This window comes from Dermochelys coriacea, chromosome 1 (assembly GCF_009764565.3).
Source record: "Dermochelys coriacea isolate rDerCor1 chromosome 1, rDerCor1.pri.v4, whole genome shotgun sequence".
NCBI classification, from domain to species: domain Eukaryota; kingdom Metazoa; phylum Chordata; order Testudines; family Dermochelyidae; genus Dermochelys; species Dermochelys coriacea.
The window spans coordinates 14,734,732-14,754,842 of record NC_050068.2 but is presented as its reverse complement, the minus strand read 5'-3'; the positions used below and the strand labels follow the sequence as shown (position 1 = coordinate 14,754,842).

At 44.2% G+C, this 20,111-nt stretch overlaps 1 protein-coding gene across 1 annotated transcript in view; it reads left to right on the top strand.

The window, feature by feature from the left end:
* The window catches only part of GDPD4 (glycerophosphodiester phosphodiesterase domain containing 4), an 86,472-nt gene that overhangs the window by 7,672 nt on the left and 58,689 nt on the right, over positions 1-20,111 (top strand). The window contains exon 2 of the mRNA XM_038377556.2: positions 19,752-19,842. The gene's annotated coding sequence lies outside the window, so the exon portion shown is untranslated. The remainder of the gene's footprint in view (positions 1-19,751; positions 19,843-20,111) is intronic.

Below are 20,111 nucleotides of genomic sequence, written 5' to 3'. Positions count from 1 at the left end.
CTAGTACTCTAACCCCTGGACTATGCATTCTTGGTTCTGGGGATAGGGAACTTGTCTCTCTTTAAGAGACTCTTTGAATTTTGGTCCCTCTGATCCTTCTTCATACATTATTACAGGGGAGGCTTTCAAAAGCATGAAGGACAGTGAGGCACCGAACTCTCATTGAAAGTGAGTGAGGGTAAGTGGTTTAATCTAATGCATTCGAGGATGCTGAGGGAGTTGGCTGATGTGATTGCAGATCCATTGGCCATTATCTTTGAAAACTCATGGCAATTGGGGGAGGTCCCGGATGATTGGGAAAAGGCAAATATAGTGCCCATCTTTAAAAAAGGGAAGAAGGAGAACCCGGGAACTACAAACCGGTCAGCCTCACCTCAGTCCCTGGAAAAATCATGGAGTGGGTCCTCAAGGAAACCATTTTGAAGCACTCAGAGGAGAGGAAGGTGATCAGGAACAGTCAGTATGGATTCACCAAGGGCAAATCATGCCTGACGAACCCGATTGCCTTCTATGATGAGATAACTGGCTCTGTGGATATGGGGAAAGCAGTGGACATGATATATCTTGACTTTAGCAAAGCTTTTGATACGGTTTCCCACAGTATTTTTGCCAGCAAGTTAAAAAAGTATGGATTGGATGAATGGATTATAAGGTGGATAGAAAGCCGGCTAGATTGTCGGGCTCAGTGGGTACCAATCAACGGCTTGATGTCTAGCTGGCAGCCGATACCAAGCAGAGTGCGCCAGGGGTAAGTCCTGGGGCTGGTTTTGTTCAACATTTTTATTAATGATCTGGATGATAGGATGGATTGCACCCTCAGCAAGTTCGCAGATGACACTAAGCTGCAGGGAGAGGTAGATACGCTGGAGGGTAGGGATAGGATCCAGAGTGACCTAGACAAATTGGAGGATTGGGCCAAAAGAAATCTGATGAGGTTCAACAAGGACAAGTGCAGAGTCCTGCACTTAGGACTGAAGAATCCCATGCACTGCTACAGGCTGGGGACCGACTGTCTAAGCAGCAGTTCTGCAGAAAAGGACCTGAGGATTACAGTGGACGAGAAGCTGGATATGAGTCAGCAGTGTGCCCTCGTTGCCAAGAAGGCTAACAGCATATTGGATTGCACTAGTCGTTGCATTGCCAGCAGATCGAGGGAAGTGATTATTCCCCTCTATTCAGCACTGGTGAGGCCACATCTGGAGTATTGCATCCAGTTTTGGGCCCCCCACTACAGAAAGGATGTGGACGAATTGGAGAGAGTCCAGTGGAGGGCAATGAAAATGATTAGGGGATTGGGGCACATGACTTACAAGGAGAAGCTGAGGGAACTGGACTTGTTTAGTGTGCAGAAGAGAAGAGTGAGGGGGCATTCGATAGCAGCCTTCAACTACCTGAAGGGGGGTTCCAGAAAAGATGGAGCTAGGCTGTTCCCAGTGGTGGCAGATGACAGAACAAGGAGTAACAGTCTCGAGTTGCAGTGTGGGAGATCTAGGTTAGATATTAGGAAACACTATTTCACTAGGAGGGTGGTGAAGCACTGGAATGGGTTACCTAGGAGGTGATGGAACCTCCATCCTTAGAGGTTTTTAAGGCCCGGCTTGACAAAGCCCTGGCTGGGATGATTTAGTTGGGGATTGGTCCTGCTTTGAGCAGGGGGTTGGACTAGATGACCTCCTGAGGTCCCTTCCAAGTCTGATATTCTATGATAACTGCCCTTTGTGCCCTGGAAAATGTCTCCCCTCCAATATCCCAGTTGCTGCAGTACCTCATGCCGTATTTAATCAATGAATGACTAAATAACTGCACTACATTTGGGCTGGGGAGACTTGTAGTATAAGTAGCCAGTGAGATTTTAAATTTAATTGTGAGGCTTCATCATATCATCCCAGATTTCCTCCTTATCAGGCATGTTATTAATGATCATGATTATTAAGGGTACAACGGAAGCAGTGGTGGGGCTGGAGCAGTGCCGGCAGTCAGACTTGGGGTTGCCAGAGCAGCACCTGGGGTTGGGTCAGCGTCAGCCCCCCGGGACAGTAGCAGCGATGGGGCTGAAGCAGATGCCGGAGGTCAGCTCCTGGCAGTGCTCTGACTGTCTGACTACCCGCCCAAGGGTATTTTTAATAAAAGTCAGGGACAAGTTGCGCACTGCCGTGCATTTTTGTTTATTGACCATGACCTGTCCCTGACTTTTACTAAAAATATTTGTGACAGAATCTTAACCTTAATTACTATTTGGATAGGTATTTATAAGACTCTCCTCACTGTGCTATCTGGATGTAGTTGTATAAAATCGGGTCCCTCAAAATACTGCAAGAATTTTCCTTCCTCCCCTCCTAAAGCCCGGAAGGCCTAGCAGAGTGTGAGGGGAGAGGTGAGCCGAATACAGAAGGGAGCAGTGTAGGAGTAGCAGGGCATGCTGTGCCTTTGAGAGAGGCCAGCTGGCAGGGTCTCACATGTTGAGGGAGGGGAGAGTGTCTCCAACCTGCCAGCACCTGTCCTTGGTTCTCCCAGCTCAACCAGTGCAGGAGTTTAGACTGAAAAGACGAGGGCACTTTGCTGCAGTCTGTGCCAAGTAAGTGCTGGGTTGGGCACACGTATCAACTTCCTAATGGAGGTCGGTGACTTGGAGGTGGCTGAGGGCTCCTGGACAATCCCCTGGGACTTTCCAGTTAAAGTGTCAGAGTCCTGGGAAAAGGCAGCTGTCTTGGAGGGTTTCATTACAAGGGGAAGTTTGGAAAGTGACGTGACAAGGTGTGTGTTGCAAGCAGGTGCCTTTAACAAATGAACACAAAACATTGCTGGTTCATAGGACTGAACTGACCCTGTTTCTTAACCTGAGCCCTACACCAGGAAAGCCCAGATGTGTCTTTTATGGTGCAGTGCTCATGTTCCCTGCTATGTGATCTGTGAGAACATCCGTTCAGCCGCACCAAAACAGCGCCTGTGTAATTGCTCTTTCTAGATTCATAGATAGATTCATAGATACTAAGGTCAGAAGGGACCATTCTGATCATCTAGTCCGACCTCCTGTACAGCGCAGGCCACAGAATCTCACCCACCCACTCCTACGAAAAACCTCACCTATGTCTGAGCTATTGAAGTCCTCAAATCGTGGTTTAAAGACTTCAAGGAGCAGAGAAGCCTCCCTCAAGTCAACCATGCCCCATGCTACAGAGGAAGGCGAAAAACCTCCATGGCCTCTCCAATCTGCCCTGGAGGAAAATTCCTTCCCGACCCCAAATATGGCGATCAGCTAAACCCTGAGCATATGGGCAAGATTCACCAGCCAGATACTACAGAAAATTCTTTCCTGGGTAACTCAGATCCCATCCATCTAATATCCCATCTCAGGGGATTAGTCCTATTTACCCTGAATATTTAAAGATCAATTACTTACAAAAATCACATTATCCCATCATACCATCTCCTCCATAAACTTATCGAGTAGAATCTTAAAACCAGATAGATCTTTTGCAGCCTATGGACTCTTTAGAAACCATGCTATGTCGGTATTGGAGTGTCACCCCTGAAGATGTATGTTTGACCATATCAGATTACACAATGCAGATGACACACGCCTCTACTTATGTCTTCATCACTTGGTGATTACCTGTTCTGTTCACTCCCTCTGGGGCACCTGGCATGGCACCTGGAAGACAGGATACTGGGCTAGATGGACCTTTACGCTGAACCAGTATGGCCATTCTTACGTATGTTATGACCGTTCTTATATGTTCTTATATATGACCAAGATGGCCTGGCGTTTGGGTGAGATCAACTCATGGATGAAAAACAGCTGGCTGAAACTGAAACCAAACAAGATCGAGGTAATGCTGGTGGACAGAGGAAATGCCTTCTGAAGAGTTTGCCGCCCTGGAGCAGTCTTCCTTGGTTGAAGGTACACACCGACAGTTGGTCAGTTCAAGCTGTAGATTAGGAGTGTTCCTGGATTCCTTGCTGATGCTAAGCTCTTGCATAGCAACATCCATAAGTAATGCTTTATACCATCTCTGGAGACTTGATCACATCCTGGTCTCTATATACATGTTGGTCCCCCCTCTGGCCTACGGCAAGACAATAAACCTGGGCATGAAGCCATCAGCTGTTGGGGAAACTCCAACTAATACCTAACATTGTAGTGAGTCTCCTTAGCAACATGGTCTACTGTGAGCACATCAAATCTGTCCTTCGTCCTCTATACTGACTTCCCATAAAATATCAAGTGAAGTTCAAAAGATCTGTGTCCTTGTCTTCAAGGCACTCAATGGTATGGGCTCTGGATATCTAAAAGATCAATTGAAGCTCCAGCATGAAGCCCACAGTTGGCACCTTCGCTCCACTGACCCCACAGAACTCTTTAGACTAAGGGCAAAACTCATCTGGGCACGAGACCGAGCATTCTTATAGGCTGGACTGAGACTGTGGAATGAACTCCATCAGGAACTAAGGACCAACCCAAACCTGACCATTTTCCACACCCAGTGCCGGGCACTCATCTGTGACCTGCTTTCTCTAACAAACACACAGCAGCATGTAAATTTATAAACCAAACCAAATCCACAACCCTACCAAACAAAACATTGCACTGCACAGGCAATTTCCCCCTGGCCAGAGGATGCGCAAAAGAATGACCACACATGACAGATATTAGTCGCTTAAGGCATGATGGAAGGTGCTCAGAGCCTACTGTGATGAGGGTGATGTAAGAACTGTATAGAATAGAATACTGGTTAAAAGAGAGGAAATAAAGGCTAGGTATAAGTGGTCGCCCCAACTCAAAAAAGATATATTGGAATTGGAAAAGGTTCAGAAAAGGGCAACAAAAATTATTAGGGGTATGGAACAGCTTCCGTATGAAGAAAGCTTAATAAGGCTTGGACTTTTCAACTTGGAAAAGAGACGGCTAAGGGGAGATATGTTTGAGGTCTATAAAATGACTGGTATAGAGAAAGTAGATAAGGAAGTTTTGTTTACTACTTCTCATAACACCAGAACTAGGGGTCAGCAAATGAAATTAATAGGCAGAAGATTTAAAACAAATAAAAGGAAGTATTTCTTCACACAACACACAATGAATCTGTGGAACTCCTTGCCAAAGGATGTTGTGAAGGCCAGGACTATAACAGGGTTCAAAAAAGAACTAGATAAATTCATGGAGGATAGGTCCATCAATGGTTATTAGCCCGGTTGGGCAGGAATGGTGTCCCTAGCCTCTGTTTGCCAGAAGCTGGGAATGAGTGACAGGGGATGGATCACTTGGTGATTACCTGTTCTGTTCATTCCCTCTGGGGCACCTGGCACTGGCGACTGTCGGAAGACAGGTTTCAGAGTAGCAGCCAAGTTAGTCTGTATTCGCAAAAAGAAAAGGAGTACTTGTGGCACCTTAGAGACTAACACATTTATTTGAGCATAAGCTTTCGTGAGCTATAGCATCCGATGAAGAGAGCTGTAGCTCACGAAAGTTTATGCTCAAATAAATGTGTTAGTCTCTAAGGTGCCACAAGTACTCCTTTTCTTTTTGTCGGAAGACAGGATACAGGGCTAGATGGATCCAGTAGGGCCATTCTTATATTCTTAATAGAATAGAAAAGTTACACAGCCCTGTTTCAACGGTTTGTGCACACAAAGGACTGGAATGCAATTGAATCAAATGGAAACCCTAGCGCTTGTGAAAGTCTTAAAGCTAGTATTCAGCCAGCTGTATTCAAAACAGTCATTTTGCCCTTAACATGCAGTGGGGGAAATTTATTCTAGCCACTTGACACTCTTTTATAAACAGGATGATTTGTGCTTGCTTGTTGCCACACACAAGCTAAAAGCATTTATGTACAATCTGTCTCAAACGCTTAGTGCATTGACCACTAATTATCACCAACGAGCTTTCATTACTACCCACTACAGAGTGAAACTGAAGAGAAAATGGTCTATAAGTTCTAATGATTATTATTAAATTAGGCTCCTGTAACCAATCTTACACTATGAGTCACTTTCATCAACAAGATTCAGGGAACAAATAAGCCTTAAACATGAATTCCCGTTCAGAGAATTGCCTTACAGGAATGCAGAGCAGTTCTGAGCCAAATTACAGTAAATCATGATGGTTTAGTTTTCTTGGAGGAATTACTTGTGGTTTGGCACAGATTTGAACAGTTAGATCAGGAATATGGTCTGAGACTAAAACACCTTTTGTACTGTGTATTCTTAAGGTTCAATTATGACTTCATTTTAATGTCCAGATCTCTTATATGGCTTTGAAAAAATTTCATATCTTTGATGCTTAATGCTAGAGTTAGTCAAGAAAAGATTATTTTCCTCAGATGAAAAGTAATAATTTTCATTTTTGTTGACTTTTTTGGTTTCATCAAAAAGCAGAAAACCAAAAATTTGTGGGTAAAACGTGCAAACAAAAGACTGGATTTTGGTTGCTGAAAACATGTGTTCATTCAGTTTGGAGGTTTTTGGTCAAAATCTGAAGATTTTTGGTGAAAATGGGAATTTTTTTTTGCAAACCAATGTTGTTTAAGGAAAGATTTTTTTTTTGTCAGAAACATTTTGCCACCTTCTCTTCTCCAAATAAATAAATAAAAGCAGCCAGCTGTGCCTAATGTCCCCTATGGTCTGGGGGCAAATATGATTGGAAATGGCTCTACCCAGAAAGGATGTTTCTGGAGACATAAGTTCTGCCAGAAGCAATACTACCCATCTACTCACTTTTCCACTGCACATCAGAGGGTGGCAGAATTTGCCCAGCTCTGTACTGTGGAAAAGGTTCCCCCATCAAGCATTTCTTCCCCCAGTGAGGCATAATTCTGTCCTAACTCAGTTTTCAGAATGGAGAGCGGTAAATAGTGTGCCCCTCAGGGTCTGCACTAGGACCAGTCCTATTCAACATATTCATAAATGATCTGGAAAAGGGGGTAAACAGTGCAGTGGAAAATTTGCAGCTGATACAAAACAACTCAAGATAGTTAAGTTCCAAGCAGACTGCAAAGAGCTACAAAAGGATCTCTCAAAACTGGGTGACTGGGCAACAAGATGGCAGATGAAATTCAATGTTGATAAATGCAAAGCAATGCACATTGGAAAACATAATCCCAAGTATACATATAGAATGATGGGGTCTAAATTAGCTGTGACCACTCAAGAAAGAGATCTTGGGGTCATTGTGGAGAGTTCTCTGAAAACATTCACTCAATGTGCAGCAGCAGTCAAAAATACAAACAGAATGTTCGCAAAAAGAAAAGGAGTACTTGTGGCACCTTAGAGACTAACAAATTTATTTGAGCATAAGCTTTCGTGAGCTGTATTTATTTTATGCTCAAATAAATTTGTTAGTCTCTAAGGTGCCACAAGTACTCCTTTTCTTTTTGCGAATACAGACTAACACAGCTGCTACTCTGAAACAGAATGTTGGGAATCATTAAGAAAGGGATAGATAATAAGACAGCAACTATCATATTGCCTTTATATAAATCCATGGTACGCCCACATCTTGAATACTGTGTGCAGACGTGGTCGCCTTATCTCAAAAAAGATATATTGGAATTGGAAAAGGTTCATAAAAGGGAAAGAAAAATGATGAGGGATGTGGAACGGCTTCCATGTGAGGAGAGATTAATGAGACTGGGACTTTTCAGCTTGGAAAGGAGACGACTAAGGGGGGATATGATAGAGGTCTATAATATCATGACTGGTGTGGAGAAAGTAGATAAGGAAGTGTTATTTACTCCTTCTCATAACACAAGAACTAGGGGTCACCAAATGAAATAAATAGGCAGCAGGTTTAAAACAAACAAAAGGAAGTATTTTTTCACACAACCCCAGTCAACCAGTGGAACACATTGCAAGAAGATATTGTGATACTGACCCACTATGGCTGTTCTTATTTTCTTAACTCTTTATATGTGGTATGGCTCCAGCTGGGGATCTGTCAAGACACACAGTGTATAACTTGGCTGTTTCCGCTGTGAAATACCTGGGCTTTGCTAGGAGTTTCCATTTGGATCATAGCTCCTTTCTTTAAGGGAGGAAGTCCATATCACAGAATTTCATCTGGTTCTATGTCAAAACTAGATGTGGGGCGTGAATCAAAATTGTCCACTCTTCACATCTTTAAACCTTGGGCATGTCTTTGTCTCTACAACCGGCAGAACCCAGTCCCAGATCTGAACACTAAATCTCTGGCCAAGATTTTCCAAGGTGACTAGTGATTTTAGGTGCCCAATCTTAAAGTCTTCACCCTTTGAAGATCTGGACCTCGTAAGGTGTGTCTAGCTGGGCAGCGAAGAAGTAGATCTCTGTTCCAATCAGTGGCAAGGTATGAATCTCACGCAGGACAATGGCCGGTTCTGGGTGTTAGCATTAGTGCTGCTCTCATTTCAGTAAATAGAGGGCACGTGATGTGCTTGAAGGTGTTTTGGCAGTGGCTCGTCACCCCGAGAAGGTGGTGGTGTACCTTGCTTGGCAATTGCTCATGCCAGAGATCTACCAGAACCTTGATGTGGGCCTCTGCCCAGCAGACAGCACTCTGGGAGGGTGACTTCCCAGGTGGCATTTCTGCTCAAGGGCTGTGTGTGTAGCTGGATGTGGGGTTTAAAGGCAGAATGGGTATGTATACAATGGTAAGTGACTTCCAGTGCAGAAGAAGGGAATAGGTAAGGACAAGAAAAGATAGCCCCAGGGGAATTGTGGGAGGCAATGGAGGACTATTGGCATCATTGTTAAGTAGCCTGCATCCACACTGCAAAGTGGCCACAGGCCAGTGGTGCTGGAATACAGGGTGCTGCTGCACCCCTGGCTTGAAGTAGTAATAACAAACACCAATACACGGTTTCCATGTTTTCCATCATCAGCACCCCCACTATAAAAATTATTCCAGCACCCCTGTTACAGCCTGAATTAAAAGCAGAACCTGGCCTCCAGCTCACACCACCAGCTAGCCTAGATTTACAGCACCAAACTCAGGTCAGAGACTTTTGTGTCTGGATGATAGGCAGGTTAGGGACAAGAGCTGGGTAAGAGCCTGGGTTAAGTCTGCAGTGAAGACAGACTCTCAGACACTTCTTTCCCTCCCTTTCAGATGCAAAAACTGAGGTTGTAAAATCTCCGTCCCATGGCTATTTGCTGTGTGTGCATTTGTGTGGAAGGCCCAGAACATGTAAATACAAACCCAAGTAGAAAGGTGGCAGAAAGGCAAGTCATCTGTTTGGTTTTTCGGTAGTCAAGTTTAGTTAAAGCTTGCAACCTGTTCATGTCTAGCTCCCCCACTCTGTTTCATGTCCTTCTTTCCCTGAAGCATGGGGTCTGGCTCTGCTTAATTATGTAAAGAGGATCTCAGAGAGCTACTCCATGACATCTGGTATTGCACTGGGGTAAAAAGACTTCAGGAGCAGACTGTGTTTGCATAGACACACCTACTCTGCCTAGGTACACAGCATGCTGGAGCTGATTTGCCAAAATGATCAGATCTGGCTGGGTTTGGGCTACAAATCACTCTAGTATTTGAATACAGGGGCATTGAAATGTTGTTATCCTGATTATCTGAGTAAACGGCAGCAGAACTGTGCTTAGCATGCCCTGATTGAGGGGTTCACCCTAAACTGAACCGCACTTACTAAGCAGGGGAGGTAGGGATGCCAAATCCTACGGAAGGTGAGAGTAGGTGGGGGTTGGTGTACTTTCCCAAGGGGGTGGAGTCTGCCTAAGGAGTTCTAGATACCATTAGACCTGTCTTTTTCTAGTGTGCAATGATAGAGAAGATTAGACTTAATTCAGAGTCCTTGTTTCCAGTTGGTGATCCCTAGAGCTGTCTTCATTGTTGGGCAAGTTTAGAGGCTAAGCTTTAGCCTGTGTATGGAAACAGTGAAATGCAGCACAGAAACTGCAGTAGCCATGAGGTTCCCTGCAACTTGCTGAAATCTCTGGAAGTTAGGTTAAGTGGTGGAACCTCAGCAAGTGATGTTGCAGTGGCCAGTGGAAGCTTTGAGCCAATTGCAGAAATGGTAGCAGCAGAGGCATTGCTCAACACCTGCCCCCCCCCCCCCAGGAGAGAGGAGTGGGAGGTGAATCCCATGAACACACCTCTGAATTTTGGGTTTTTGCTAACCAAGGACAGCCAGCTGTGAGCGGTGCAGAGAAGGGAGTGGGAGTGATGTGTTAAAGGGATGTTCATTCATCAGGCTTTCCCACCACCATGTGGGAAACTGAGGCAAAGGACACTGCCCAAACACATGGCTTTGCTTATGCTCGCATGCTTTGAATTTGGTTGTGATGTTTTCCCAGATTAATGCTGGGTTCCCTTTCTGTTGTAATAAAAGTGCTCTTTTGTTATACACAGACTCAGTGCTTGCAAAGGGGAAGTGTTACCTCTGAAGTGCCGAGGGTGGTGTTATGTTTTCCCAGGTCATTGGGTTGGGGCTCAAGCTGGTTCTGTTTTGTATGGTTAAGAGGAACCGCTAGACATTAAACCTGGCCCTAGTTGCTGCTGACTTCACTGGGCAGAAAGATTACAATTAGAAAGATTTTAAAGTCTTTTAACATTGATTCTCCTTTATGTGCAGTGCCACTGTGTGCTTTACTTTATTTCCGCACATAGAATCATAGGACTGGAAGGGACCTCAAGAGGTCACCTAATCCAGTCCCCTGCACTCATGGCAGGACTAAGTGTTATCTAGACAATTCCTGGCAGGTGTTTGTCTAACATGCTCTTAAAAACTCCAGTGATGGAGATTCCACAATCTCCCTAGGCAATTTATTCCTGTGTTTAACCCTGGCAGTTAGGAAGTTTTTCCTAATGTCCAACCTAAACCTCCCTTGCTGCAATTTAAGCCCATTGCTGCTTGTCCTATTCTCAGAGATTAAGAAAAACAATTCTTCTCCCTCCTCTATGTTAGACGTCCTTGTAACAACCTTTTATGTTCTTGAAAACTGATATCATGTCCCCTCTCAGTCTTCTCTTCTCCAGACTAAACAAACCCAGTTTTTTCAATCTTCCCTCAGAGGTCATGTTTTCTAGACCTTCCATCATTTCTGTTGCTCTTCTCTGGACTTTCTCCAATTTGTCCACATCGTTCCTGAAATGAGGCACCCAGAACTGGACACAATACTCCAGCTGAGGCCTAATCATCGCGGAGTAGAGCTGAAGAATTGCTTCTCGTGTCGTGCTTACAGCACTCCTGCTAATACATCCCAGAAGGATGTTCCCTTTTTTTGCAACAGTGTTACGCTGTTGACTCATATTTAGCTTTTGGTTCGCTATGACCCCCAGATCCCTTTCTGCAGTTCTCCTTCCTGGGCAGTCATTTCCCATTTTGTATGTGTACAACTAATTGTTCCTTCCTAATTGGAGGACTTTGCATTTGTTCTTATTGAATTTCATCCTATTTACTTCAGATCATTTCTCCAGTTTGTCCAGATGATTTTGAATTTTAATCTTATCCTCCAAAGCATTTGCAACCCCTCCCAGCTTGGTATAGTCCGCAAACTTTATAAGTGTACTTTCTATGCCATTATCTAAATCATTGATGAAGATATTGAACAAAACCAGACCCAGAACTGATCCTTGCAAGGCCCTACTCATTGTGCCCTTCCAGCTTGACTGTGAACCATTGATAACTACTCTCTGGGAACGGTTTTCCAACCAGTATTGCACTCACCTTATAATAGCTCCATCTAGGTTGCATTTCCCTAGTTTGTTTATGAGAAGGTCATATCAAAAGCTTTACTAAAGTCAAGATATACCATGTCTACCGCTTCCCTCCTATCCACAAGTCTTGTTACCCTGTCAAAGAAAGCTATCAGATTGGTTTGACATGATTTGTTCTTGACAAATCCATGCTTAGCTGTTACTTATCACCTTATTATCTTCTAGATATTTGCAAATTGATTGCTTAATTATTTGCTCCATTATCTTTCCGGGTACAGAAGTTAAGCTGATTGGTCTGTAATTCCCCAGATTGTTCTTATTTCCCTTTTTATAGATGGGCACTATATTTGTCCTTTTCCAGATTTCTGGAATCTCTCCCGTCTTCCATGATTTTTCAAAGATAATAGCTAATGGCTCAGATATCTCTTCAGTCAGCTCCTTGTGTGTGCTAGGATGCATTTCCTCAGGCCCTGGTAACTTGAAGACATCTAATTTGTCTAAATAATTTTTAACTTGTTCTTTCCCTATTTTAGCCTCTGATCCTACCTCATTTTCACTGGCATTCACTATGTTAGATATCCAATCACCACCAACTTCTTGGTGAAAACCGAAACAAAAGTCATTAAAAGCATCCCTGCCATTTCCACATTTTCTGTTATTTCCTACCCCATCATTAGGTAATGGGCCTACCCTGTTCTTGGCCTTTCTCTTGCTTCTAATGTATTTGTAGAATGTTTTATTACCCTTTATGTCTCTAGCTAGTTTGATCTTGTTTTGTGCCTTGGGCTTTCTAATTTTATCCCTGCATACTCGTGTTATTTTTTTATATCCATCCTTTGTAATTTGACTTAGTTTCTACTTTTGTAGGACTGTTTTTTGTTTTTTAGATCATTGAAGATCTCCTGGTTAAACCAGGTTGGTCTCTTGCCAGACTTCCTATCTTTCCACGCAATGGGGTAGTTTGCTCTTGTGCCCTTAATAATGTCTCTGTATAATAATAATAATAATAATAATTAATAATTAATTAACTCATCTGTCCATCTCCATCCATTTTCTTATAGTGAGGCCCATAGCCATGTATCAGTACCACTTTCCTCGAAGCCCTCTTGGAAACGAGGCAGGTTGCTCGTTCAGTCAGAGCAGGCAGTTCTGGTTTCTCTTCCTATCTTTGTGTCAGGCTTCCTGCATCACCTTGGGCCAGGTGCTTAGGCCAAGATTTTTAAACCTGGGCATCTAAAGTTAGGCGTCGCAGATCCAGCCAAATAAGTGGCCTGATTTTTCGGAAGTGCTGAGAGCACCCGCAGCTCTGACTCCTATCTGTTATTGTCTAACATCCAACACCATGGCCACGTGTACTGTGCAGGCATGTTAGTAATGGCTGAAAAAGCCATGCCTACCTATCTGCCAAATGTTGTAGCATATGTGCGTGGGGGCTGTGTGGAATGTGGGATGGGTGGGGTTGGAAGCCCTGGTAATAAAGCTGTCAGCATTCCTTTAACCCAGTAACTGAATTCTGCCCTCATTTATACCCCTTCAACCGCACGAAGCTTGATGGGCCCTAAAGCACATACTGTATTAAAAAAAAGGAGGCAGGTTTTTCTTGTAAACATTCAAATGGGTCCCGTTCATAATAAAGTCTACCTTTGGCCTGTATGGCTTAATGGATGTCTTTCGTTTCCCTCATCAGGACTATTTGTCTTGCTTTTTATCACCTCACTCAAACTCCTGTTAAAAGGCCTGTAATTAAAGAGAAGCTCACCTGGGAATGAGTGACAGGGGATGGATCACTTGATGTTTACCTCTTCTGTTCATTCCCTCTGGGGCACCTGGCATTGGCCACTGTTGGAAGACAGGATACTAGGCTAGATGGACCATTGGTCTGACCCAGTATAGCCGTTCTTATGCTCACCTGTGAGCAAACAAAGTCCTTCCGTGCTAGGAAGAAGACTGGACTACGGAAGTGTGTGTTGCCTCTTTCACGCCTCAATTTACTGAACATTCCTAAACTTTGTTCCCCTCTTGGCCACTTTGCCTCATGTTGTCCCACTGAATGGGGTTCATATTGTGCTGTCTCCCATGTGGACCATTCTCTCCCAGTTTTGATGTACCCTTCGCTAGCAGAGATAGGTCTGAACAGCAATTCCCCCTCTTCCCCCCACCCCAAATAAACTTTAGGAACGTTCTGACTCAGATATGAATCTGGACCCAAGTTTTATGATTTGGGCCTCCCTCTGTTCCCTAGTGATGGCTGAACTGCTCTGAATCCTAGTTCACACTTTCTTTAGTTTAGGCCCTTTATTTGCTGTGCTGTTCCATGTGCCACCCATACAAATGTACAGGTCCATGAGCTGTGATCACTTCTCTGCTAGGCTCAGATACTTCTGAATTCAAATGCTCTGGAAACCTGGGAGGCTTCTTGTGTAGTCAGGACCCAGGAAGGAGGTTTTTGCAGCTTCCGAGCCAAAGCAAAGACGTGTGTGGGGAGGTGGTGGGAGATGTTGGGAGTTTGCAAGGGTGAAGCTATGGGGAAGGAGGGTTATGGGGAACTCTGCTCAGGCCATAGGCATAAGAGGCAGCTTGCAGAAGGCTGATGAAACAGGTGATAGAGCATTGTAGGGAGCCTGCATACAAAGGGAATGTCAGTAGGAGATATAATCATGGGGCTCATGAGAGTGTGGTGGAAGGATGGGTCTGAACTTAGGAGGCAAAAGGGAGGGAAATGGAGTCAAAGGCTTTGCCAGGGAGGCCACAGTGAAAATGAAAGGTTTGGAGAAGATTTTATTGAGGATTCATAAGTTCTGATACATTCTTAAGCCTAATGGAGCCTTTCAGGCTGCCCTGGAATTTGCTTCTCCCTTTCATAGGACCAGATACTGCAATTGTGGAGGGAGCTGGACTCTCCTTAGGAGACACTTCGCAGAACTGGGCCCATGCTTGGAGCTGCCCATTTATTTATTTTTCTAGCCCCCTTTACCTCTTACCCCTTCGTTTCTCTGCTTGCATTTTCAAGCTTGAGTGTCCAGTATTGTACATGCCAAGCTCCCTCCCTTTCCTTGTTCAACAGATGTCTAGAAGCCCACCTCTGCCGTGAGGTATTCCAGCTTTGGTGCCCAAACCCCGCAGTGTGCATACTCCACTTTCTGCTTGTTTTTAACATGTGCCTTCGACCACTGAGTTAGGGACCCATTGACTGGTCCCTGTGGTTCACCCACTGTACAGTGCTTCATACGCCCGTGGGGCTGTGTAATGACCACCTTTCGGTGGTCAGCCAATGTTCCGGGCCTTGCAGGGTTGTTTCTGCTTAGAAATGAGAAATTGATGCTGTAAGTCAGGTGTATTCTCGGTGTAATCTTGCTTATTTACAGAACCTATACACAGCCCTGTTTCCCTGAACACAGTAGAAACAAACGGAGGCAATTACCTTGTTCAGAAATAAATCCCCAGGTCTGCCACTCTAGAGAGCCCTCTGCCCAAGAAGCTCCATCTTTGTGCTTCCTCTCAGGGTAATGTTCACAACTACTTCTCCTGGCTTTCTGCCTCCAGCAAACACAGGCTACAGCCAATATCCTAGTTCCTGAATTTGCTGCTAGGGAAACCCCTTAGTCCTATGCGGCTTACCTCTGTCCTGCCAAACAGCCTAGCGTCTTGGACAGCTTCAGCTGTTTTTACTACATAAAGGGACTTGATCACACCTTCTTTTGAGACTGAAAGAGTGTGCTTGGCTCACCCCTTGGCTTTAACAAGGTCTATGGTTGTCTTTGGGTGCAAGACTCTGCAGATGGCAGCCATTAGCACCTCTGAGCATAATATTATTATTGTTTATTATTTGTATTATGGTAGGGCTGAGGACCCAGCTGAGAACGAGGTCCCTCTGTGCACACTGTACAAGCACAGAGTGGTCAATAGTCCTAGTTCTGCAGGGCTTATAATCTAAGGGTATGTCTGTACTACAACTAGGAGGTGTGATTGCAGCATATGTGGACATACCCCAGCTAGCTTTAAACTAGCTAGCTCAAAGCCAGCTTGAGTAACAATAACGCCCCAGTGTAAAGCTCTGCCTTATTGGGACCTAGGTACACACTCAGGAGACCAGCTGGTGCCATTGCCAATGTTGCCCTGGCTTAACTGCTATTGTTACTAAAGCTAGCTTTGATCAAACTAGTTCGTGTTTGACTAGGTGTGCTAATCACGCCTTCCACTTGCAGTGTAGACATACCTCAAAGGGTAATATCAATATAATAAAGAATTGAGGCCTCCATGATACTAGTGCTGGCCCAGGTATTTGCAGCTGATGCTTCATGCAGGGTTCTGGAGAAAGCTGTAATGGAAGGATTTTGCTTGTGTATAGATTAGACGCTGCAAGATCTGGCCATGACTGCAGTTAAAGTATTTTCACAGCAGCCTGCATTCATCTCTGCACTGGATTCATTCTTCAGATTGCTTTGTGAGACACTGTACGATTTCTATTAAATCTATTAAAATTGTCAAGAATAAATGTAACCATCTGTGATAGCATCTTAGATAATGAAGAAATGCTGTTAGAACAAAAAGGACGATCACTTTAATGGACAAAGCTGCCCTCAGGATTGCAGGGTGTACTTTGGAGTTCGGTACTGAAAGAATCTCTCCAGTTGGGTCTGTGGGTGGAGGAGGGGAAGAAGTTGTGGGGGAATGGACTTCAGTTCTTTAGGTATGTCATGGAGGAGCCATTCTGGCTTCAGTCCTCACTGTCTTGTGGCACCCAAGCAGTGGGTTAGACATTGATGTGATGCCAGCACTGTGGATTGCAAGGCATTTTGCTCACTTCCATTTTTATTTTGATCAATGGTGGCTGTTCTGTTATTAGTCAAAGAATAAGGTCTTGAAAGGGAGACGTGCCAACCTCTGTATTCTGTTGTAAGAGAGAAACTTCCCCCACATCCATGCCCTCATATCTGCAGAGTACTGGAGAGAGATTGATCCCGCGAACTGGTAGCAGCACCATGGAACTGCAGTGCCCTAATATGGGTCCCAGGAGCGAACCCTACGGCAGCACTTGTTTAAAGGTGAGGCATACAACTCTCTCATATCTGTCAGGTAATACAGGAAGAGCAGTAGCAGGTGCCGTTGAAGGGGTGAAGGTGGAGTGGGGCGGGTAATGTTCTCCTTTCTTAACATCGTCCAGGGCACCATTTTACTTTAGCCTGTATTTTCCTAACATTAAAGGTCTCAATTCCTAGTTATGGAAGGCCCCAGAGTACTGGATGCCTGCAGCTAGTGTTGACTTTGGTGTACGTTGCACATGCTCGGCACTTCTGAAAATCAGGCCACCCCCCCCCGGGGATTTCCATAAGCTCTCAGTGGTGTCTGAACTTTGCTCCCACTGAAGTCAGCAGTGAGAATATTGCCATTTAGGTGCCTACGTTAATCACCCCAGTTTGTGCTTTTATTTATTTGCCTCATTTTTCAAATGATGTTAACTCTTTTTGATCCTGATTCAGGAAAACACTTAAGCATATGCTTCACTTTAGGCACACACATAGTCCCAGTGACTTCAGCTGGGACTATTCAGGTGGCTAACTTTAAGCATGTGCTTAAGGCAGGGGTAGTCAATTTTTTTTTTTTTTGTCAAGGTCCAAATTTCTTGGGCAAGGTCTAATCAAGGTCCAGACTCCAGAGAAAAATAATAATAAAAAACAATAATAACGATGATAATAAGTAAATAAAAAGATTTCAGGGTCCATTCAAAAGCAGTTGGCAGTCTGGATTTGGCCCGGGTCCACCTATTGACTACCCCGGCTTGAGGGCTTTGTTGAATCAAGGGCCTAGAGCAGTATTTCTCAATCTTTTTGATACCAGGCCCCGGATTGCTGCCTTTCTAAACTGTGTCAGGGAGATCTCAGGGACTAGCACCGGTCCACAGACCAGTTGTTGAGAAACACTGGCCTAGGGTACGTCTTCACTACCTGCCAGATTAGCGGGTAGTGATTGATCTATCGGGGTTGATTTACCGCATCTCGTCTAGACGCGATAAATTAATCCCCAAATCAATGCCTGTCCTCCACCTTGGCAGGAGGAGTAAGCAGAGTCTACAGGGGAGCTGCCACGGTCAACTTGCCGCCATGAGGACGGCCAGGTAAGTCGAACTAAGATACTTCGACTTCAGCTACGCAAATAGAGTAGCTGAAGTTGCGTATCTTAGTTTGAACCCCCCCAGTGTAGCCCAGGCCCTAGAGTAAATAGATGGCTGGTGAGGAATTGTGGAGGATTCCCTTGCCCCAATGTAATAATATTCTGTAGTCTTACATGCCTAACAGATGAAATTGAGACTTTTCCCTCCAATTTCTCTGAGGTAATTGGTATGCAGCCATGGTCAGAGGCAGGCTTTAGGGCTAGAAAGAAGAATGACTTCTGTTGTGATAAATGGGCCTACAAGTTTATCCTAACTGGGAGCTCAATGGTAAAAAAAACGTGAAAGTTCATGAGCTGTCACAATAACCTGTAATAACAAATGTCAATGGGAAAAGGTACGAAAGGGAAACAGACTGAACTAGTCCAAACAAATAGGCTACTGATACAAGTCAAGGACTGTGTTAAGATCATGCCTGGTAAACAAGAAATTGTGGGTTTGGAAATGAATGAAAATAAATAAAGGAAGAGGTGTGTGGCACCCACCATTTTCTTTGTGAGTCCTAAAAGAACGAGAAGAACAGATTTCACCTACTAGAGCAAGCTTCGCCATCATGGCTGCCACCCCCACCCTCTCCTGGGATCCCAGCCCTTCTTTCTCCTAATCCCGAGGGCTATCCTGACCAGACTGAGCCAGAGAGAGAGACCCAGGTGACATCGGTATCCCTACCAGCTCCAGCAGAATCCCAACCACCAACTGGAATGATATGGGATCAGAGTTAGCAGCAGCAACGACAGCAGCTCCAGCTCATCTCAACCAACTTCTCTTTGCCTCAAAAGGACAGTTATTGCCATGTTGATACCGGCTGAGACTGTCAAACAAGGAGGTTTTTCCTCCTATAAACTCTCTCCTGCTAAAGGGAGAGGGAAGAAGGGATTGTGTTAAAATGGGAGCCTTATTCCATACTTCACATTCCAAATGTTTTAACTATTTTTTCCTTCTTTTCTTTATCTTTATCTTTAATAAAAGGTTAAAAGGATGTTGAAGGGTGTGTTTGCTGTGATACTAAGCAGGCTGCCATCTCCGCATATCCAACCCCATACCTTGCGTAACACTGGTTAATGTTGGACAGTGACTGGGTTATGTTAACACTGTTAGACCATCGAGTGCGTCTAAATTAATACTACACCTCTTCCATCATGGCATCTCTACTGTTCCTACCTAGAAGAAAATGGTTTCTTCCTATTTTGTTTAAAGCTTGTCAAAAGTTCATTCTCCTCCTCTTGGTGGCTGCTGTTCAGTTTTATTTTAAATCACTCTACTTTCTGTTCTCCTGGCTCCAAAAGCTCAGTTTTTAGTCATGTTATGGCCCACACAACTGCAGAATAAAGGAGCATGTAGAGCAGATTGGCTCAGCTGGGATCTGGACTCTAAAGGGCTACTCCCCAATACTTTTCAAAAGGCCTTCCCTCTCCAGACTTTACAATGCTACTCCAATCCCTGGAAAGAGGCAAACAAGGTGCCCACTGCTTTATTCTTACTGCCCTCTATTGATTGACTCAATAATTTTGTTAGCACCACACAGATGTCCAATATATGACTAGGGCTGGATTTTTCTAAAGAGTTCAGTTCCGATTTAACCATCTAAATGAAATATTAATTTAGGTACTATTTAAAAATCTGGCCACTTAATTTACATGCCAGTGGTTATTGCTTGGCGCTGAGTATGTTTGAAGATCTGGGCCACAATGGTTATCCTAATATCAAGGATGTTCATCTCAAACCTATTCAAAATGCTAAGGAAATTCCTAGGCAAAACATAACCTGCATGGAGTTAAGATTTGTGTTCTATTAAAAACCTCTGAGGGAACATTTGTCATTTTCTCAGAAAAAACAGAAATGTTAGAAATCCTGGAAATTCCACATTAAGACGACACTTAAAAGATTCAAGAACGCCTAAATAACCTTAATTCTGCCCTATAACTCTTTCTACAGGAAACTGAAAAACAGGAGACGAGTTTGTAGAGTCGCCATTGGATAATCCATGACTGCTGGTCCTGATCCAGACATAGACAGATCCTATGTTGTGAGTAGCCTCAGTTTTGAATCACCTTTATGTTAGGCAATTAGGAGTTAGGACAATGGAGTCCTTTCTCTGCTGTTAGTAGGGCTGATGATGGCCCCGTTGTAATCAAACCAAATAAAGTCTGTCTGATAAAACTAATTCTAGGATTGTAACAGGTGACTAAACGAACAGGGGTGGGGGAGACAGGTAACAATAAATACAAATAGATTCGCATAACTTATAGTCTTGTAGGTCACAATAGTTGCGGGTGGTCACCAGTCTAACCAATG